This window comes from Papio anubis, chromosome 3 (genome assembly GCF_008728515.1).
Source record: "Papio anubis isolate 15944 chromosome 3, Panubis1.0, whole genome shotgun sequence".
NCBI lineage: Eukaryota > Metazoa > Chordata > Mammalia > Primates > Cercopithecidae > Papio > Papio anubis.
Genome location: NC_044978.1, coordinates 130,869,111 through 130,891,813, shown reverse-complemented (window position 1 = coordinate 130,891,813; position 22,703 = coordinate 130,869,111). Strand labels below are relative to the sequence as shown.

Sequence of the window (22,703 nt, the reverse complement as noted above, 5' to 3'; positions counted from 1 at the left end):
TAGCACTTTGAATACATTACTTCGCTCCCTTCTGGCCTGGAGGGTTTCTTTTACTTGAGAAAGAGTCTCGCTCCGTCACCCAGGCTGGAGTGCAGTGGCGCAGTCTCAGCTTACTGCAACCTCTGCCTCCTGGACTCAAGCAGTTCTCCTGCCTCATGCTCCCGAGTAGCACCACCATGCCTGGCTAATTTTTGTATTTTTAGTAGAGACGGGGTTTTACCATGTTGGCCAGGCTGGTCTCAAACTCCTCACCTCAAGTGATCCACTCACCTTGGCCTCCCAAGGTGCTAGGAGTATTGGTGTGAGATACCACACCTGGCCCTGGCCTGCAGGGCTTCTGCTCAAAAATCTGCTGGTAGGCTGGGCTCGGTGGTTCATGCCTGTAATCCCAGAACTTTGGGAGGCCAAGGTGGGAGGATTGCTTGAGACCAGGAGTTTAGAACAATTTGAGCAATATAGTGAGACCTCGTCTCTACAAAAAATAAAAAGAAAATTATCCAGGCATGGTTGTGTGTGCCTGTAGTCACAGTTACTCCAGAGGCTGAGGCAGGAGGATTGCTTGAGCCCAGGAGTTCAAGCTGCAGTGAGCTATGATCATGCCATTGCACTCCAGCTTGGGTGACAGAGCAAGATCCTATCTCAAAATTAAAAAAAACAAAACAAAACAAACTGCTTATAGTCTAATAAGATCTCCCTAGTATGAGATGAGTCACTTTTCTCTTGCTGCTTTCAAGATTCTCTCTTTGTCTTTGACATTTGACAGTTTCATAATAATGTGTTTTGGTTTGGGTCACTTTGGTTTATCCTAGTTGGAGTTTGTTGAGCTGCTTGAATTTGTATGTTCATTTTCTTCCTCAAATTTGGGAAGATTTTGGCCATTATCTCTTCAAGTAGGCTTGCTATTCCTTTCTCCCTTTTCCTTCTGGGTCTCCCATCATGCATATATTGGTCTGTTTGATGGTGTTCTAGAAGTATTTTTGGCTTTCTTCACTTTTCTTCATTCTTTCTTTTTGCTTGTCTGACTCAATAATTTTAAGTGATCTGACTTCAAATTCACTGACTCTATTTTTTTCTGCTTGATTCAGTGTGCTATTGAACTCCTCTAGTGAATTTTAAAATTCAGTTATTGTATTCTTCTGCTCCAGATTTTAAAAAATGGTTTCTGTGACTTTGTTGATATTCTCATTTTGTACATGTATCATTTTCCTGATTTTGTTTAGTTGTTTATCTTCTCTATTAGCTCACTTAGCATCTTTAAGATGTTTACTTTGAATCCTTTGTCAGGTAAATCATAGGCCTGCGTTTCTCTGGGGGTTGGTTTCTGGAAATTTATTTTGTTACTTTGATCGGGCCATGTTTTCCTGTTTCTTTGTAGGCCTTGTGACCTTTTGTTGAGATTCGGGCATTCAAAAAAAAAAAAACAAAAAAAACAAAAACAAAAACCAGAAAACAAAAGAACCAAAACCTCCAAAGCCAAATAAAAAACAGCTACCTCTCCCACTCCTTAGACATTGGCTTAATGCAGGGGAGGGTCTTCACCAGTCAGCCTGGCTAGAGTGTATGGGGACCTCTCAGACCTTTCTGGAAATGCATCTTCTCTGGGCTTGTGTGTATAATTTCCCAGTTAAAAAAGATTTGCTTGCTTCTTCACTGGAGCTCATAATCGTTTGCTTTTCCTGGTGTCTGTCTCTGATACTACACTCCCTCTAGTGCTGTAACAAACCGTGGAGCTTGCCTTTGTTCTCAATGGCCCCCCAACCTGGCATCCAAACTGCTGTTCTGGTCACTGTTCCAAGTCAGGTAAGATAGAACCAAGTCCTTGAGCAGCATCACTGAAAAACCAGAATGTTGGATACACAGTGCATTCATCTCTTTCACTCCTGAGGAAAAAATGGGGTTAGAATTTTTCTCCTGATTGTGCCACCTTGTGCATGGGAGAAGGAATGGCTAGGGCGGGTCAAATGCCATGAATTTTCCTACCCATTTCAATGCACTTGCTGAGGTGCTGCAACCTCTTAACTTGTTTCTGGAGTTCTTACAAAAGCAGTTCGGTTTGTATATTGTTAAGTCACTGTCTTCTTTGGGGAATGAGGATCTGAGGCTTCCTATTCTGCCACCGTACTGATACCACTCTGCAAACATACAATTTTTGATACATTGCTATCACTCTGGGATTTGGGGGTTATGGATAAGTTTGAGGTTACAAACCTGTTCATTCCAATATTAAGTCGGTAGCATAAATGAGCAAGATGGTCCAGTGAAGCCATACAGGGAGTGCAGAGACTGGAGAAGGGGAGAGCATGCACCTTCTCCAAAGGGGCAGCAGCTACTCAGCTCCAGCCTGTCAGTGTCATGCTAGAGTGGCATCGAGGGGATAATCTTCCAGTTTGATTTTCCCAAGGGGAAGATCTTCCAATTTTTTGAGAGAATCTGAAAATAAAGGTGAAAAAAAGAACACAAGCAACTCCTTATTGTGGAAAATTTCAAACATGCAAGAGTAGTAAGAATAAGAAATGAATCTCTACGTCTCTATCACCTTGCTCCAGCACTTATCAACTCATGGCCAATTTTATTTCACTTATACTCACTCACTTTCCACACCCCGGTCCCCACTATTGGGTTATTTTGAAGTAAATTCTAGATAACATATCAGTACATCTGTAATTACAGAAATACAGATTTTATAAATGTAGATTTCCAATTTTATAAATGTGCGGACCAGTCAAAACATTCCTGGGGGTTATAATCCATGTAGGCCCATCGTTTAACCTCAGATTAGGGAGTTGTGTCTGGTGGTTGCTTCTTTAACATATTTAGAAGCCATTATCTGAATTATCCCGATACTTTCTTCCATCTGTGACATATGGCACAAATGAAGAGCACTTTGTTTCAGGAGTTTTGATGTGAGTGACTCACTTGATTTAGTGATCCTCAGCCCTGGAAAAAGTTGTCGGGAACCCAGGCTCTGTATATAGCCTTGGTTGCGTGACTTGAGAAGGTGGAACATCCACATTCCTAGTCCAAATTTGCCTCATAAAATTCCAGTGTACTCTGTGTAAGACTCTGATCTGCCAACCAGAAACACTCCCAAAGTTTCTTGGCTGAAAGTCTGGGAGTTGGAGCTTTCACCAGATTACCCACTCTACTTTCTTCCCACTTCCTTTCCACACCTGTCCTCTCCTATTTGTTCTTTCTGACATTTTGACTAATTTTCCTCCATCTCAGCAAGTATCATAAATATTACAGCTGGATTGTTAACTGGTTAAAATGTGGAAACAGACCATTTTATGATTACACAACCAAAGATAGCCTTTAGCAGAAATTTAGTGTGTTTTCATTTCTTTGGAAATCAAAACCAATTCAATTTTCTTTAAAAAAATTAGCAATCTCCAGCTGTATCAATATATGTTTTGGACTGTGACAAGATTCATGCTGTATGTTTATTTTTGTAGTTCACATCCCACTGAGTGGCCTGTACTCTTTCCTTTAAGGTCACTGTCACCAATCCATCTAGTCCCAGGGATAATACTTCCAATACTTTATTTGAAAACTGTAAATATTTTAAAATCTAAAGCCCACAAATCTACTGCACAATATATCTGGCATTGTTGCTGTTAGTTTTAGTTTCTTAAAAATCAGATTTAGATAAGATAGTAATAGAGAGAAAACTCTAGGTTTTATTAGATCTGGGTTCTAGAGTCTTCCCTGCCCCAATTAGTTGTATATCCATGAGAAAATCTCTTAATTTCAATGGAACTCAGTTTGTTTCTCTTTGTAAACATTGCCAGTTATAAATGTATTTTATTTTATATTATTTTTATTTATTTATTTTTTTGAGACTGAGTCTCACTCTGTTGCCCAGGCTGGAGTGCAGTGGTGCAATGTCGGCTCACTGCAACCTCCGCCTCTTGGGTTCAAGTGATTCTCATGCCTCAGCCTCCTGAGTAGCTGGAACTACAGGTGCATGCACCACGCCTGGCTAATTTTTGTATTTTAGTAGAGACAGGGTTTTGCCATGTTGGCCAGTCTGGTTTTGAACTGCTGACTTCAGGTGATCCAACCGCCTTGGCTTCCCAAAGTGCTGGGATTACAGGCGTGAGCTACTTTGCCTGGCTTCTATAAATGTATTTTAAATAAAGATTTGTTTTTTAAAACAGTAGTTCCCAAGCTGGGCATGGTGGCTTATGCCTGTAATCCCAGCACTTTTGGAGGCTGAGGTGGGAGGATTTATTGAGGCCAAGAGTTCAAGACCAGACTGAAAAAAAGACTGAAACCCCATCTCTACAAAAGCCAAAAAAAAAAAAAAAAAAAAAAAATTAGCCAGATGTGGTGACACATGACTGTAGTCCCAGCCACTTGGGAAAATCCCTTGTGTGCTCAGGAATTTGAGGTTACAGTGAGCTATGATTGCACCACTGTACTCCAGCCTGGGCAACAGAGAAAGACCCTGTCTTAAAATAAAATAGGCCAGGCACAGTGGCTCATGCCTGTAATCCCAACACTTTGGGAGGCTGAGGTGGGTGGATCACCTGAGGTCAGGAGTTCGAGACCAGTCTGGCCAACATGGTGAAACCCTGTCTCTACTAAAAATACAGAAGTTAGCTGGGCGTGGTGGCAGGCTCCTGCAATCCCAGCTACTCAAGAGACTGAGGCAAGAGAATTGCTTGAACCTGGGAGGTAGAGGTTGCAGCGAACCGAGATAGCGCCACTGAGACTCCGTCTCAAAACAAAACAAAACAAATAAAAAAAATAAATAAAATAATAGTTTTCTATGCCACTACCACTCATTTCTACTGTAGAGTCAACTAATTTCACCTCTTTTACCTATTTTGTTATTTACCTACGTAACTCGAAAACTTGAAATAACACATTGGTATTACTACTACTTCTTTTTTTTTTTCTTTCTAGGCACAATCTATTGACTTCCCAATATAGATGATAACATTTTCTTTTCTTTTCTTTTTTTTTTTCTTGAGATGGAGTCTCACTTTGTTGCCCAGGCTGGAGTGCAATGGCATAATCTTGGCTCACTGCAACCTTTGCCTCCCGAATTCAAGTGATTCTCCTCCCTCAGCCTCCCTAGTAGCTGGGATTACAGGCACGTGCCACCACACCAGGCTAATTTTTGTAGTTTTGGTAAAGACCGGGTTTCACCATGTTGGCCAGGCTGGTCTCAAACTCTTGACCTCAAGTCATTCATCCGCCTCAGCCTACCAAAATGCTGGGATTACAGGTGTGAGCCACTGCGCATGGCCTATTTTTTTCTTAACCTTACCACAGATGTAGAACATTTCCTATTCCCTCTAAATATATCATTAGATTACATTATAATTTGTCTTAGATCAGTATTAAATGTTAACATTATTGTGACTATGTGTCTTAGTCCATTTGGGCTGATAAAATAAAATACCATAAACTGGGTAGTTTATACACAACAGAAATTTATTTTTTGCAGTTATGGAAACTAGAAAGTCCGAGATCAAGGAGTCAGCAGCTGCCTGGAGAGGGCCTGTTCCTCATAGATAGTTCCTATCCACGAGGATAGGAACGTATGTGAAGACGGGAGCAGTTTCTTGAGTACGCAATTCCCTAGCTGTGTCTTTACATGGTGGAAGCGACCAGCTAGCTCTGAGGAGCTTCTTTTATAAGGGCATTAGTCCCATTCATGAGGGCTCCATCTTTGTGACCTAATCACCTTCCGAAAGGCTCTTAATATCATTACCCTGGGAATGGTACATACAATACTTGGGGGACATAAACATTCATACCACAGCAGTACATGAACATTTCAGAACTGATCTATGTAGTAAACTATGATTAATTTTCCTTCCCTGTTACTTGCTTTTTGCAGGTTTTAGAAATTTAGTAATTAGATTTAGTAATTGCTTAGTTTTCCATGCATTTATGACGAAATATTTATTTGTTAACCCCATGCTCCTTGCCAGTTGTTAGTCCTCTCAAAACGTTCTGATGTATTTTATTATTTCACCTTCCTGAGAAGGCCCGTAAGAAGTCTTGTCCTGCTCTAACCTGGACTGTTTATTTTCATACTCAGAGTAAACTCTCCTTCTGTGATTTTGACATTATCCTCCTGGGGATTCACTTCACTCTCTTCTGTGCAGATGCCCCTGTTTCTTGTGTGATCATCCTCTTTCTTGGTTTGCTGCTTTATTTTGGTGCAGCATCCTCTCCAGTAGTTACTTGAGATAGGGTACATGGGAGGAAAATTTTTTGAGTTCTTCTTGTCTAGAGTCTTTATTTTACTCTGAGGATGTCATTGATAGCTTGGCTAGGTATAGCATTGTAGGTTGTAAATAATGTTCCTACAAAATTTTGAAGGCTTTGTTCATTTCTTTTTTTTTTTCTGAGACAGAGTCTCGCGCTGTCACCCAGGCTGGAGTGCAGTGGCCCAGTATCAGCACACTGCAACCTCTGCCTTCTGGGTTCAAGCGATTCTCCTGCCTCAGCATCCCTAGTAGCTGGGATTATTGGCACATGCTGCCATGCCTGGCTAATTTTTATATTTTTAGTAGAGCTAGGGTTTAGCGATGCTGGTCTTGAACTCCTGGCCACAGGTGATCCGCCTGCCTTGGCCTCCCAAAATGCTGGGATTATAGGTGTGAGCCACCGTGCCCAGCCCATTCATTTATTTTTAGTTTTATTATTGTCAGCATTCCGAAGCCATTTTTACTCTGGATCCTTCCTTGAGACCTGCTTTTTCTCCCTGGAAGCTTATGGCATCTTCGCCTAGATCCCAGTATCCTGATGGGAATCGCGGTGTAAGTCTATTCACATCCAATGTAGTACAGTGATTTAGAGCACTCAGTGTACAGCACGGGCCAGCTGCAGTTGAATGCCAGTCTTATCACTTACTGACTGTATTGTCTTGGACAGGTTATTCAGTTTTTCTCAGCTTTAATTTCTACATGTGTAAAAGGTGGATAATGATGGTTTTGACAAGGAAATGAGTTAAATATATTAAAGCAGTTAGAACAGTGCCTGGCACAGAGGAAGCCCTAATACTGTTCGTGTTAGCTACTCTTACCGTTATCCATTTTACTTGACATGCTTCAAACCCTTGCAATCTAGAAACTCATGCCCCTCACTTCTAGGAAATTATCTTAAAAATTAATTCGTGTATATTTCTATCTTTTTGTTTTCCCTACACTCTCTAGAAGAAGTACTATTATTCATGTACTACACTGGCCTTCTAATTTTTTTATCTTTTCTCTCTTGTTTTTTATCCCTTTGCCTTTTGCTGCAATTTGTGGGAGATCCTTTTAGTTTTGTCCTCCAACCACCATAAGTTTTTCTTTTCTGCTACTATATTTTTATTTTTTTCTCTGAATACTTGCCCTTCTCCTTTGTAAAAGGTAACCTGTTTTATTCATATTTGCTTAGTTTTTCTTATCCGTGAGGATACAAAATAGATTTCTTCTCCCTGCATCATGTGTGTTCCCTCAAGGCTGTTTTTCTGCTTATTTTTTTATCTCCATCTGTCATGTGAAAAGCTCTCCTAGTAATCCAGGTGTGACAAAGCACATGACTTAAGGAAGTGCAGGTGGAGTAGACGATGTGGCTCTGACTCAGGAGTCGTGGAAGAAGTAGAAATCACAGCATAGCTTAGGAAAAAGGATGCAAGTGAATGAAAGGGAGGAGCCTAAGATGACTTCTAGATTGTGGGCTTGGGCCATGGGGTACATGCTGTCGTCAGAGAGACCGGGAAAGGAAGAATTGTCTTGGGCCTGTAGGAGATACATTTTGTTTTCGTTCGATTGGTGTTTGAAGCTCTCAGGAGACACTCTAGTGGAGATCTCCAGTGGAGTGGGCTTTACAGGTGTGCTGCTCAGGAAAGGGAAAGCGGAGAGATGAAAACTGAAACCATGGATGTCTTTGAGTTCATCCAGGAAACTATGCAGAATAAAAGAGAAGTAGCATAGAAGAGGCAGATCATGAGAAAAAAATGAACTGGTTATCTAAACCCCAGGTGAATTGCATGCTGAAGTTTTTTTTTCTTTCTTTGAGATGGAGTCTTGCTCTGTCGCCCAGGCTGGAGTGCAGAGGCGCAATCTCGGCTCACTGTAACTCCCACCTCCCTGGTTCAAGCAGTTCTCCTGCTGGGATTACAGGCATGTGCTGCCATGCCTGGCTAATTTTTTTTGTATTTTTAGTAGAGACGGGGTTTCATCATCTTGGCCAGGATGGTCTTGATCTCCTGACCTTGTGATCTGTCTGCCTGTCCCTCCAAAAGTGCTGGGATTATAGGCGTGAGCCACCATGTCTGGCCCTAATTTTTGTGTTTTTAGTAGAGATGGGGTTTCACCCACGTTGGCCAGGCTTGTTTCGAACTCCTAACCTCAAGTGATCCACCTGCCTCGGCCTCCCAAAGTGCTGGGATTACAGGCATGAACCACCACGCCCGGCCTGTGTGCTATAATTTTTTTAATGAAAAATAGTTTGGCATATAATTTTTAAAATCAGTTATTTACTTAGGTTCTTAAGAAATTCGGAACACCAGTTTGTGAGGATAAATTTCTTTTTTTCTTCTTTTTCTTTTATTTTCTTTTGTTTTTTGAGACAGGTCTCACTCTGTTGCCCAGGCTGAAGTGCAGTGGCGTGATCTTGGTTCACTGCAACTTCTGCCTCCTGGGTCAACTGATCCTCCCACCTCAGCCTTCCCAGTAGCTGGGACCACAGCCGTGCATCACTACACCTGGCTAATTTTCTTTTTTGTGTTTTTAGTAGAGATGCTGTTTTGCCATGTTGCCCAGGCTGGCCTTGAACTCCTGAGCTCCAGCGATCTACCTGTCTCTGCCTCCTGAAGTGCTGGGACTATAGGCGTGAGCTACCGTGCCTGGCTTGTGAGAACAAATTCCACTCGTCAGGGCAAACACAGATACAGGTAGCCCCCGAGCTGAGGAAAAGCTTTGAGTTTTGGTAAAATTTGTGAGTCCGCAGCTTTCTGATCAATTTGGCGCTGCTCTGTAATCTCGTATTTCTCTTTTTCTGTGTTGAAGATCTCACCTTCCTGTTTCTGGGCTTCCGCAGCTGCTGCTTGAAGTAAGCGTCAGTAAGATGTTTTGGGATTTTTACACTGCTGATATCAATTTTGGTTGAGGTGGCAGTGACAGATTTCTGGCGTGTTCTTTGTAGAGGATCTTGGTTGAGGACCAAAGGTTGTTGCAAGTAACAAGCCGCTAGCCAGCTGCTTCAGGAAAACCACCCGCTTGCCTGTGTGGCGTCCAGTGAGGGTGATCAGAATGGTCCCAGGGGTGATGCTGGCTCGCAGTTTTCTCACGTGCTGACTGAAGGGTTTTTTGCCGTGGCTCAACAGCTTTCGAGGCACATCTTCAGTAGGATAATATCTAGGCATTTTGTGATGTTTCACCACCCGGTATCACTGTTCTTGTCACCACCAACTGGTTTTGTAACAGTTGCAAGAACCTTTTCCTTTTCTTTCCAACCTTGGATTCAGCAGCTGAGTGCTTCCTCTTGTACATGGGCTTTGGAATACACAGCGGATCGGGAATACCTGCCAATTCCTCTGACCAGGACAGGATTTCAGCTGCAATGGGACTTCTCCTTCCTGGGCTTTTTAGTCTTGAGGCTACCCCTTTGTACCTTGCCACCAGCATGAGCCTTCTTGGCTTCTGGTTTCTTCTCCTTAGGATCTGGCTTCTCAACCTTTTCACCCACTATCTTGCAAGATGGGAAAGAGAACTCAGCATAGAAATTTAACAGTGAATGATTGGAATTTATGGAATCTTTTTATTTTCAATTGACAAAGTGTATTCAAATTTTATGCATGAAAATGTTTTATCTAATAACGAAGAACAAACAGAAGAAAGAAAAAAAATTAACAAGAATTTATTATATACTTGAAACTCTTCTAGGCATTCTATTTATATTCTTTAGTCCTTACCACAACCCTGCAAGGGAGAAAGGGGCGAGAAAGAGCAGAGCAGAGTTCTAACATCAGGAGGAGAAGAAAGTCGGGGGCTGGGGCTGGGCCAGGCTCTTATGAGGCAGGACTTATGCCATCAGTTGACAGAGCAGCAAGAATGGAGGGAGAAAATCTCCCCTTTGCTCATTGTCTGTGTCTCAGGATCTTGCTTTCCCTAGGACAGAGGTTTCCCTAACCTCTTTTCATCTTTTTATTTTATTTAGAAACACAGTCTTGATCCATGGCTCAGGCTGGAGTGCAGTGGCACCGTCATAGCTCACTGCAGCTTCAAACTCGTGGCCTCAAATGATCCTCCTGCTTCGGCCTCCTGAAGAGCTGAGGTTATAGGCATGAGCCACTGTACTTAATAACCTCTTTTCATTATAGTTCTAAGAACAGTTATCTTCTTTCCCATTCCAGTAAATGACACAATTTTTATTCCATTGCTTAGGCCAGAAACCCAGGGAGTCATCTGTGATTCCTCTAGGTCCCTCATCTCCTCTTTGGTCCAATCTATTGGCAAGTATCATGGGCTGTACCTCCTGAATATATCCCACATGTATCAATTTCTCTTTTACCTCTATCATCCTCACCCTAGTCTCCATCATCTCTTGTTGGGAATATGGAGAATGCCTCTTAACTGACCTCCTTGCTTTCATTTTTGACTTTCCTATAGTCCGTCCTCAACAGCCACAGTGATATTTTAAAAATGGCAATCATGTTATTGCCAAAAAGATCCTGTCACTTCCCTGAGTAATGCCCTTCCCCACGGCCTACCAGGCCCTGTGCTTTCTGACACTTGCCTTGCTCTGTGACCTCATTCCTCCCACTCATCATCCAGCCCCACTGGGCTCCAGCACCATGGCCTACTTTCTGTTTCCGACATATCAGACTTGTTCCCACCTTAGGGCCTTTGTTCTTGCTTATTTTTCCCAAGATTCTCAGCCCTCACATTTTTGCAGGCCTGCCTCCTGATTATTGAGGACTTGGCTGAAATAACATCTGCTGCGGGAGACCTCCTGGGACCTCCCTACCACCCCCAGAGAAATTGGCCTTTCCTTTTACTCAGTCATTTGCAGTGACAGCACCTTGTTTGAGTTCCTTTACAGCACTCACATCACTCTCTGCAGTTATTTATTTGCTTGCTTTTTTATTTGCCTGTGTTTCTCTGTGTTGTCTCTAGTGTCTACAATAATACCTACCCAGAGTAGCCACTCTATCAGTATTTGTTGGATAAATGATTGTATTACTTTAAAAATCGTCGAAGCCAGGTGTGGTGGCACGGCCAGGAGTCCCAGCTACTCAGGAGGCTGAGGTGGAAGGATGGATCGAGCTCAGGTGTCTGAAGCCGCAGTGAGCTATGATCATGCCTCTTCACTCCAGCTTGGGCAGCAGAGTGAGACCCTGTCTCTAATAATTTTTTTAAAAAGATTGTTGAAAAGGTGCCACTTTTTTTTTTCACCTTTGAGACAGGGTCTCACTCCAGTGCCTAGGCTGGAGTGCAGTGGTGTGATCATGGCTCACTGTAGCCTCGACTTCCTGTACTCAGGTGACTCTCCCACCTCAGCCTTCTGGGTAACTGGGATTACAGCCATGCACCACCATGCCCGGCTAATTTTTTTGTATCTTTAGTAGAGACAGTGTTTTGCCATGTTGCCCAGGATGGTCTTGAACTCCTGACTCAAGCGATTCACCCAAAGTGCTGGGGTTACAGCTGTGAGTCACCACAAATGATCAAAAAGGTGCCACTTTTGAAGAGTGCTCAAGGGATTTGATTCTGCTGTTCTCTTTTATAGATTCTTTGACCCATATATTTTTTTTTCAGGTTTATTGAGGTGTAATTGGCTGTGACATAAACTGCACCTGCTTAAGGTGTACAATTTTGATGAGTTTTGACATGTGTCTGCACCTGTGGGACACCCTCACGTGAAGCTAATGAACATGCCATTGGCCCAAGAGTGTCCTTGTGCCCCTTGTAATCCATCCCTTCTCACTGTTCTCCCACCACCAGCCTCTAGGCAACCACTGATCTGCTTTCTGGCACTATAAATTGGTTTGCATTTTGAGAATTTTATATAGATAGAATCATTCAGTATATACTATATTATGGTTTCTTATATTCAGCATAATTATTTTAAGATTCATCCATGTTACTGCATGTGTGTTCCTTTTTATTGCTGAGTGGGATTCTGTTGTCAGGATATATCACACTTTATTTAGCCGGGAACTTATTGATAAACATTTGGGTTGCTTCCAGTTCTCAGTGCTTACAAATAAAGCTGCCATGAGTGTTATCTGGGCATATGCTCTCATTTATCCGGAGTAAATACATCCAGGAGAGAAATGGCTGGCTTACAGGTGCATGTTTAGTTGGGTACATTTTCTTTCTTTTTTTTTTTTTTTTATGAGATGGAGTCTTACTCTGTCGCCCATTCTGGAGTGCAGTGGTGCAATCTCGGCTCACTGGAAGCTCCGCCTCCGGGGTTCACGCCATTTTCCTGCCTCAGCCTCCCGAGTAGCTGGGAATACAGGCGCCCGCCACCGTGCCCGGCTAATTTTTTTGTATTTTTAGTAGAGACGGGGTTTCACCGTGTTAACCAGGATGGTCTTGATCTCCTCACCTCGTGATCTGCCCGCCTCGGCCTCCCAAAGTGCTGGGATTACAGTCGTGAGCCATCGCGCCCGGCCTGTTGGGTACATTTTCAAATCTCTGTTTTAGTTCTGAGGGAACTGGGGGCTAGGTGAAGGATCTGTAACTTACCCAAGGTGACACAGCTTATTTTTTTCTCCTTTTTGAGACCAAGGTCTAACTCTGTCAATGGAGTGCAATGTCCCAAACAAGGCTCACTGCACCCTCGACCTCCCGGGCTCAAGCAATCCTCCTATCTCAGCCTAAGGAGTAGCTAGGACTGCAGGCGCCCACAACCACCTTAGCTAGTTTTGGCATTTTTTGCCAAAATAAGGGTTTTGCCTTATTGCCTAGGCTGGTCTCAAACTCCTGGGCTCAAGTGATCCACCTGCCTTGGCCTCCCAAAGTGTTGGGATTACAGGCATGAGCCCCTGCACCTTGCCTCAAGGTGATGCAACTTTTAAGGGACTGATGAGACGCCAGTCTAGATTCCTGTCACTTCAAAGTTCGTTGTTTTCCAGAAGCTTGTGCTATTGAGTTACTTGTTTGGTCCACCTTTGACCTGGGGCCTGTATGGCCTGCCAATATCTGCTGACACCCTGCTGACACTCTGCTCTCATTAAGGCCTCTAGGACCTGCTGATGCCTGGATGTGTGGCTTTTTTTTTTTTTTTTTTTTCCCCCCGTAACACACTATAGTTCTGTAGCCTGCATGTCTTGCTTACTGGGACTGGTAGGTGTTGCTTACTTAGTACTTATGTAGCCAGAGTTTGCTGAGGCTGCTTCCAGCCAGCATTGTGCTAAGTAAGGCCCTTGCTGGCCCAAGTATTTGATAAAGAGCTTAACTTTACTTAAGGTGGGTGAGGCCTATGTACAATTTACTTCAGGACCAGTGAATATGGGCTTTTCTCTTTAAAAACAGCACTGAAGATGACCTGAGCCCAGGAATTTGAGGTGATAGGGAGCTATGATCACACCACTGCACTTCAGCCTGTGTGACAGAGTAAGATGCTGTCTCGAAACAAAACACACCCACCCACCCACCCACACGCACACACACAAACCCAAAGAAACAACCAGTAATTGAAGAGCTTTCATAGCTTCAGTGACCAATCAGAGTGAGAATCTCATATCTCCTGTGATTAGTTTCTTGGGCTTAAACTGCTTGCTCAGGTCACAATAGTTAAAAATCCAACCGCACAATTGTAAAGTTGAGTCTTATTACCCAGAAATAATCTCTGGAGATTTTCAAGGTTAAAATGCCCAGCCTGCCTCTCGAATTCAAGGCCCAAAGCCATATACCCTGGCCCCACCAGAATCCTTGTTATTTTGGTCCCCACATTCCACCCTAATTCTCAACAATTCTGGTCAATTATACCAGATGCTAGAGTTTTGAGGGGCATCAAAAATATGATACCCTTGTTCTTTGTCTAGGATCTGGACCAAATGTGAAATAATACCAAAAAGTAAACAGGTAGGAAATCCAAACATCAGCTTTATGATTGCAAAAGCTCACACTGAAGATATGGCTTGTATAGGGGCAAGTGGGTCCCATACTAAAATTTGGAATAAGATAAATTCCCCTATCCAATCTCTGGCAGTTCTGGGCCACAGAAGGCCTCCTGGGCTGCAGGGCCATTTTCAGCAAATGTCCTAAAACCTATAAAAAGAATAGTGATTTTTTAAAAAAAATTTTGAGATGGCGTCTCGCTCTTGTTGCTCAGGCTGGAGTCCAGGGGCACAATCTTGGCTCACTGCAACCTCTACCTCCCAGATTCAGGTGATTCTCCTGCCTCAGCCTCCTGAGTAGCTGGGAATGCAGGCGGGCACCACCACGCCTGGCAATTTTTGTATTTTTAGTAGAGACATGGTTTCACCATGTTGGCCTAATTGATCTTGAACTCCTGGCCTCAAGTAATCCACTCCTCTCGGCCTCTCAAAATGCTGAAATTACAGTCATGGGCCACCATGCCCAGCCTTTTTTATTTTTTAATTTTATTTATTAATTTTTTTATTTCAATAGCTTTAGGGGTACAGGTGGTTTTTTGTTACATGGATGAATTTTATAACAGTGAAGTCTGAGTTTTTAGTCCACCCATTACCTGAATAGTGTAGATTGTGCCTAATAGGTAGTTTTCAATCCCTCATTACTCCCCACCCTGCTCTGATTCTCTAATGTTCATTATATCCCTCTGTATGCTGCTGCACATCCATAGCTTAGCTCCCACGTAGAAGTGACAACATGCGGTATTTGGTTTTCTGTTCCTGAGTTACTTCATTTCCCTCGATAATGGCCTCCAGTTCCATCCAAGTTGCTGCAAAAGACTTTTTTTTTTTTTATGGCTGAATAGTATTTCATGGCATATATCATACCACATTTTCTTTATCCATTCATCAGTTGATGGACACAGGTTGATTCCATATCTTTGTAGTTGTGAATCGTACTGTGGTAAACATATGTGTGCAGTTGTCTTTTCAATATAATGACTTCTTTTCCTTTGGGTGGTTGCCCAGTAGTGAGATTCCTGGATTAAATGGTAGATGTACTTTTAATTCTTTGAGAAATCTCCCTACTGTTAGCCATAGAGGTTGCACTAATTTATTTTCCAACCAGCAGTGTTTAAGCAAAGAATCTAGTGATCTTGGTCTTCTGTATTTGTAACAAAGGGCATAACATTAGCCTGAATTAATCCTAGAGAAGGAACAAGTTGTATAAGCCATTCTACTGGGAGCCTCAGGCTCCATTTTGGGATTTTCTCCTAATAGGCTCCTACTGTTCTTCTTAGTGTCAGTCCCTCTCCTTAGGTTTTTATTTTATTTTATTTCATTTTATTTTTTTGGAGACAGGGTCTCTCTGTCACCCAGGCTGGAGTGCAATGGCACGATCTTGGCTCACTGCAACCTCCATCTGGAAGGTGCAAGCGATTCTTGTGCCTCAGCCATCCGAGTAGCTGGAACTACAGACGTGTGCCACCATGTCTAGCTAATTTTTGTATTTTCTGTAGAGACGAGGTTTCACCATGTTGCCCAGGCTGGTCTCGAACTCCTGAGCTCAAGCCATCCGCCCCCCTCAACCTCCTAAAGTGCTGGGATTAGAGGCGTGAGCCACTGGGCGTGGCCCACCTTTGCTTCTAATCATCCACCTCCATGCTAAAGGATTGCTTTTCACTTTGAAACTTTCAGAGCATTCAAACATAGATGTCGCCTTTGTAGACTTCAGTTGCGAGTGCCATTTTTTCCTACATCAGATTAACTCTATAAAATTAACTCCTTTCAAGTGCCAGAAGAAAATTCCCTCTCTCTTACTGTTTTAGAGATTCCTCACCGTGTATCTATTTCCTATTGGAATTTAAATTTACTCTCCCACTCTCACCAACTATGTAGAACAGGTAAGACAAGCATACTGTGAACCCAACAAATGACCAAACATTTCCTAGCCTGGTTAACCTGCACTGCCACCTCCTTCCCCAGGTGCTCTGTTGCATCAAAACTCAGGTGTACCCAGGGGAGTGTCAGAATTCTAGCACTGCAGTTTGTGGAATTACTTTACACAAGTAGAGAAATAGCTCACATAACTTCTTTCAAACTAAGAGGAGAGTTATTTCCTAATGGTGGCCTTCATTTATCATGAGATCACATACGTATATATGTATTTTTGTTTTCTCATGACCCTTTTAGTATTTGAAATAAATTTCTAAGTTTTACTAAAAAAGGCTTTGGAAAACAAATCAGAAAATTGGAAGCAGGAGCAAAGGAGTAGTCTTTTTTTCTTTTTTTTGATTCTGACCTTGTTATTTTTCTGGGTTAGATGAAACAGATGTTATTAATAACAACGATCGCCACAATAGCTAATATTTACTGAGCACTTAAAATGCCCCAGGCATAGTAGCTAGAAATGGTCAGATGAGAAGGCTGGAAGTTTATACCAGATGGCTGGGATTGATCTCTAGTTTTCCTAAGAAATGCTTGAGCTCAACAACACTCTTTGTTCGGATTAGTTTTGTCTAGAGTGCTAGGTGCATATCCTCCTGGCCTAGCAATTGAGGATGAAGAAAAATACTTCTGTTCCTTTGTAGTTATGGCCTTAGGGTTGAACCTCTGTTTAGAAAGTATAAGGAAAGGATGAATAACCACTTTGCTATTAATGAAAAATGTCTCATTTGCTCTGGTTTCATCTCCTTTCTGGGGGGCTGCTGGCTGATGTGGTGAAGGATCTGTTTTGCTTATGTATTCTTTTAGGGAGTCCACTATAAAGTAGTTTAGAACCTAGGATGAGTGCTGGGAAATATTTTCTGTATTTAGGACCATGAATGTTTTAATCATGTAATTATTTCAAAATAAAAGTTATTCAGACCTATAAATTAAAATACTACCCTTTCAGCATGGATATTATTCTTTCAGAATGCCAGTTAACATGTTTTCCATGCACCTGTATTTAGACCTTGAAAGGCACATGAATTAAAGGTTTAGGGTTGGCAAGGTGAGTAGTAGTAATCAGGATGTGGTTTAGTTTGAGTGGCAAGAATAATATTTTATACAAGTGAAACCCATGAACTTTTATTATTTTACTTTTCATATATAGTATAGGCTCGGGAGTCAACCTCTACCGTCTTGCCGTGCGGTTTACTACCTTAGTCTGTGGTAAGTTGCTTAATTACAATCAGCCTCTCTTCACTCATGAATCAATGATAAGGTTGTTGAGAGAAGGAAATGAATTACCTAAGGGACCTATCACAGGGCCTGGTACATGGAAGACCCTGTGATAGGTCCCTTAGGTAGTATGTTTAGGAAAGACTCAACAAATGGCAGTCATTATCATAGAAAATCAGTATCAGTAGTTTGCTCTCATGGCTGACAAAACCCATTAATCTCAGTTATTACAAATTGTAATACATTTTCTTTTCATAATTCCAGGATTTAAATAAGCGATGAGAATTTATGGTTATAAACTTAGTAACATCTGATCTGATGAGCTGCGGTCAGAAAAGGTTGTTGGGAAAAGGACCACAAATATTACTATAAATAGAATGCTACCAGTGCAGGGTAAACAAGTCTTTCCAGTTAGTTTTGCTGGCAAGATGCTTTGTTTTACCTTCTGGTCATTTTATCCTGAAGGTGGAGCAGGTGCCGTTTCAGGCTAAACACTTTGCAGTCCCATCTACCACCCTTCTCTAGGTCCTGACTTGGCCTCTGGGTCCTGACTTGGCCTGTCCGTTCTCCTCATGTCCTTGCATTTCATTATCTGCAGGCATCTCTTACTGGAAGCTTTGGTATTTATTAGGCTTCCTTGTAAAATCTAAGAACAAAGACAATTGAGTTATCTCAACAGTCCAGCTCCTTATAGAGTCATCAGGATGTTATCAGCCTGTAGGAGTTACTGGAAATAACCACGACTCCCTCTATTTTTATTCCTTTTCCTTCAGTTCCTTTTTTTCTCAATTATAAAAATGGTAATTGCCAGCCATTTCAAAGATAGCAGATAGTACAAAAAATATAAAGAAGATCAAAGCATCGCTAATTTAGCATGCAGCAGCCATCATTATGAAAACTTTGGAGTTTCTCCATTTAGTTGCTTATTATTCTAACATGGCTAGGAACATTCTGTTTGCCTATCAATAAGAAAAAATGATCATGTTTAATCTTATAAGTATTTCTCCTTGTTAAAAGGTTTACTTTTTAAAAATTTTTTTAATTTTTATTTTTTGAGGCAGGATCTCAGTCTGTCACCCAGGCTGGAGTGTAGTGGTGTGATCATGGCTCAGTGTAGCTTAGACCTCCCAAGCTCAAGTGATTCTCCCCCCTTAGCCTCCTGAGTAGCTGGGACTACAGGTGCACACCACCAGGACTGGCTAATTTAAAAAAATTTTTAAATAGAGATAGAGTCTCACTATGTTGCTCAGACTGGTCTCGAACCCCTGGGCTCAAGTGATCCTCCTACCTCGGCCTCCCAAAGTGCTGGGGTTACAGGAGTGAGCCACTGTACCTCTCCTGCTTACATTAAAAAAAGCTCCATATCACCTCATTGTATGGTTGTACTATAATTTACTTAATCAGTCTCTCTTTGGACATTTAAGTTGTCCCAGTTTTCTGCTTTTATAAATACACTGTTATAAATAGGAATGCATTTATAAATAACGATACTGTTATAAATAGGAACATCTGCCCCAAAGAAATAATAAATCTTGGCTGGGTGTGATGGGTCACACCTGTAATCACAGCACTTTGGGAGGCCAAGGTAGGCAGATCACGAGGTCAAGAGATGGAGACTCTTGATGGAGACCATCTGGCCAACATGGTGAAACTCTACTAAAAATACAAAAAAACTCGACTAAAAATACAAAAAAATTAGCTGGGCGTGGTGGCGCCTGTAGTCGCAGCTACTCAGGAGGCTGAGGCAGGAGAATCACTTGAACCCGGGAGGCGGAGGTGGCAGTGAGCCGAGATCGTGCCGCTGCACTCCAGCCTGGCAACAGAGTGAAAAGAAATAATAAATCATTGCCAATATTGAAGTTTGTTTATTAAAACATCTTCTTGATAAACAAAGGCTCTTAGTACATATTGCCAGACTTTACCCAGAAAGGTTATATGAATTTTCTTTCCCACCAGCAGTATATGAGAATGTGTCTTTCACTCAACTCTTACAAGCTGGGGCTATTCACCTTAAAATTGTTTATTCTTGTTATGCAAAACATGTTGTCTTATTTCACTGAACTTAAACAAAAAATTAGTAATGATGGCCAGGTGCAGTGGCTTACACCTGCAGTCCCAGCACTTTGGGAGGCCGAGGTGGGTGGATTGCTTAAGCCTAGAAGTTCAAAACCAGCCTGGGCAACATGGAGAAATCCCATCTCTACAAAAAATATAGAAATTAGCCAGGCATGGTAGTGTGCGCCTGTGGTCCCAGCTACTTGGGAGTTGAGGTGGGAAGATCACCTAAGCTCCAGAGGTCAATGCTTCAGTGAGCCATAATAGCAGCACTGTACTCCAGCCTGGGTGACAGAATGAGACCCTGTCTCAAAAAAACAAAAAAACTAAAAAAACTAGTGGTGATGTTGTCCTAATTCCTTTTCTTTTTTCTTTTCTTTTCTTTTTTTTGAGATGGAGTCTTGCTCTGTTGCCCAGGCTGGAGTGGAATGGCATGATCTCAGCTCACTGCAACTTCCGACTCCCAGGTTCATGTGATTCTCCTGAATCAGCCTCCTGAGTAGCTGGGAATACAGGTACCCGCCACCATGCCCAGCTCACTTTTGTATTTTTAGTGGAGACAGGGTTTCACCATGTTGGTCAGGCTGGTCTTGAACTCCTGACCTCAGGTGATCCTTCTGCCTCAGCCTCCTAAAGTGCTGGGATTACAGGTGTGAGCCACCACGCCTGGCTGTTTTCTGCTGCTATAACAGAGTATCATGGATAAAGTCATTTATGAAGAAAAGAGATTTATTTGGTTCATGGTTCTGGAGGCTGGGAAACCCAAAATCATGGGCTTCCCAAAGGGTCACATCTGGTCAGGGCCTTCTTGCTGCATCATAACATGTCAGAAGGCATCACATGGCATTCCCACTCTGACGAACCCATTCTCCCCTTGATAACAGCATTGATCTATCCAGAGCCCTCATGACCTGATTACCTCTTAAAGGGCCCACTTCTCAACACTGTTAAAATGGCAATTAAATGTCAACATGAGTTTTGGAAGGGACTTTACAACCAAAGAAGATGTTGATCACTTTTTCTTCAAGTATTTTTTGTTTTTTTTTTTTTTTTTCTGGGAAGTGATAGTGTTTTTATTGTTGAGTTTAAGAAAAATACTGAATTTGGTTTTTTACCTTGTGTCATGTCTGAGTAGTCTACTTTTTCCATTACTGCCAGTTTCCTTTATATCTGTTTTAGATTTATCTCTCATGAATTTATGTAAACTCTTTTTGAACCTGTAGGATTTTTCGGTCCTTCAAGCTTCTAGAAGTTTTCCCCTGTGCTACCTTTCAGAGCGTGGGAAACAGTTCCACAGCCAAGTCTGGTTACCTTTTCTTTTGGCACTTTCCCCTCAGACTTTACATTCCTAACCTTTTCTGTTGGTTTTCCTGAGGAGTATCGTTCACCCCAAATTCTACTTGCAGAGGCTGCAAGTACATGAAATACTTCCTGTGATTTGTAAAACTGGATCTCTTTTTTTTTCTTTTCTTTTTTTTGAGACGGAGTCTCGCTCTGCCGCCCAGGCTGGAGTGCCGTGGCCGGATCTCAGCTCACTGCAAGCTCCGCCTCCCGGGTTCACGCCATTCTCCTGCCTCAGCCTCCCGAGTAGCTGGGACTACAGGCGCCCGCCGCCTCGCCCGGCTAGTTTTCTGTATTTTTTAGTAGAGACGGGGTTTCACCCTGTCAGCCAGGATGGTCTCGATCTCCTGACCTCGTGATCCGCCCGTCTCGGCCTCCCAAAGTGCTGGGATTACAGGCCTGAGCCACCGCGCCCGGCAAAACTGGATCTCAAAATGAAGGTGAATGCATATTAAACATATGTAGATGCCTTTTAAGTGTGTGAGAATAGAAGATAATATTAGAGATTAGGGATTAGTTTATTTCTCCATCCTTAAGCCAAATAGTGGTGTTTGGCTATGAGCTATGCCTAAGTGGTTGCCAGTCTGTTCCGCATGGTCTTGCTATTGACTGCTTTTCATTGCTTCCACTTCAGTGTGCTCCAGGGAGGGAAGCAAGGACAGGTGGAGAATTTGAGATTTAAATCCCAATGTTATAATTTACCTGCTTAATAATCTTGGACAAATAATATGGCCCCAATGGGCCTTTGTTACTTCCTAGAATAAATGTGAGGATTAAGTGGGATCTCATGATCTGCCTCACTGGTTTGGGATGTAAAGTTGGTCATGCTTTTTAAAATTTCCTAATTAATCATTTGAATCTCCACTTGCCAATAAGGGCAAGAAGTCTGCGATCCTGTATTTGAAATCTTTACAAATTGACCGAGAACCTTACTCTTCCCAAGGAAATCTCCTTCCCATCTCCAGCTGGGGACAAACTTGGAAAAGCCTGGCCAGCCCGCTGGTAGGCCCTGGGATCACTGCTGTTGTTTCTGTTGGGACCTTTTGATGGATTGGCCCCACCCAGTCCAGTGGGCCTTTATCCATTGCCACCATGTCCCTTCTGGTCCAGTCCTCGCACACAACATGGTGGTGTCCAAGCCTGGGCTCTCAAGATGACTTCTCTTCAGGTCACATCCATATACTTAGTCATTGTGTCCTGTGGCATCTGTCCGGGGTGACTGGACACAGAGGAACCTGTCATCAGGCAAGAAACCCCTGTCTTTTCTGGTGCATATTAGAACCAGCTGACCTCAGTTGGAAACATCCTAATTCTTCTGAGAAATTCTGATAACACCACACTTTTTTTTTTTTTTTTGAGACGGAGTCTTGCTCTGTCACCCAGGCGGCCAGGCTGGAGTGCAGTGGCACGATCTCCGCTCACTGCAAGCTCTGCCTCCTGGGTTCACGCCATTCTGCCGCGTCAGCCTCCCGAGTAGCTGGGACTACAGGTGCCCGCCACCATGCGCGGCTAATTTTTTGTATTTTTAGTAGAGACAGGGTTTCACTGTGTTAGCCAGGATGGTCTCGATTTCCTGACCTCGTGATCTGCCTGCCTCGGCCTCCCAAAGTGCTGGGATTACAGGCGTGAGCCACCGTGCCTGGCCAACACTACATTTTAAAAGAGGAGTGGCCAAGGTCACCTTTCTCCCTCCCCCAGGAGGCTTCTTGAGGCTGCTATGCATATTTAGCCCCCTCCCGTCTATCAGCACTGAGTACCCAGCAATCACAAAAGTTGCTGTCACACCACCTCATCAGGAATAGGGTTGCTTATACCATCCTCATCAGGAATGGAGGTGCTTATACAAACCTTAAATTTGTATAACTAAAAAGGGCCATTCAAGTGATTCTTCCTGGGAACAAAGAAGGTTGATACTTTGGAAGGCTGAGGTGGGCGGATTGTGAAGTCAGGAGATCGAGACTATCCTGGCTAACACGGTGAAACCCTGTCTCTACTAAAAATACCAAAAATTAGCTGAGTGTGGTGGTGGGTGCCTGTAGTCCCAGCTACTTGGGAGGCTGAGGTGGGAGAACGGCGTGAACCCAGG

General features: G+C 42.8%; 1 protein-coding gene and 1 pseudogene across 2 annotated transcripts in view; one reads left to right on the top strand and one right to left on the bottom strand.

The window, feature by feature from the left end:
• C3H4orf36 (chromosome 3 C4orf36 homolog) overlaps window positions 1–22,703 on the top strand; it is a 43,856-nt gene that overhangs the window by 9,884 nt on the left and 11,269 nt on the right. The window contains exon 5 of one of the 2 annotated variants that reach the window (XR_647085.4): window positions 17,154–17,182. The exons of the other annotated variant lie outside the window; for it this stretch is intronic. The gene's annotated coding sequence lies outside the window, so the exon portion shown is untranslated. Of the gene's footprint in view, window positions 1–17,153; window positions 17,183–22,703 lie in introns of those variants that run through there. 2 annotated transcript variants of the gene reach the window in all.
• On the bottom strand, window positions 8,777–20,425 carry LOC103884471 (annotated as a pseudogene).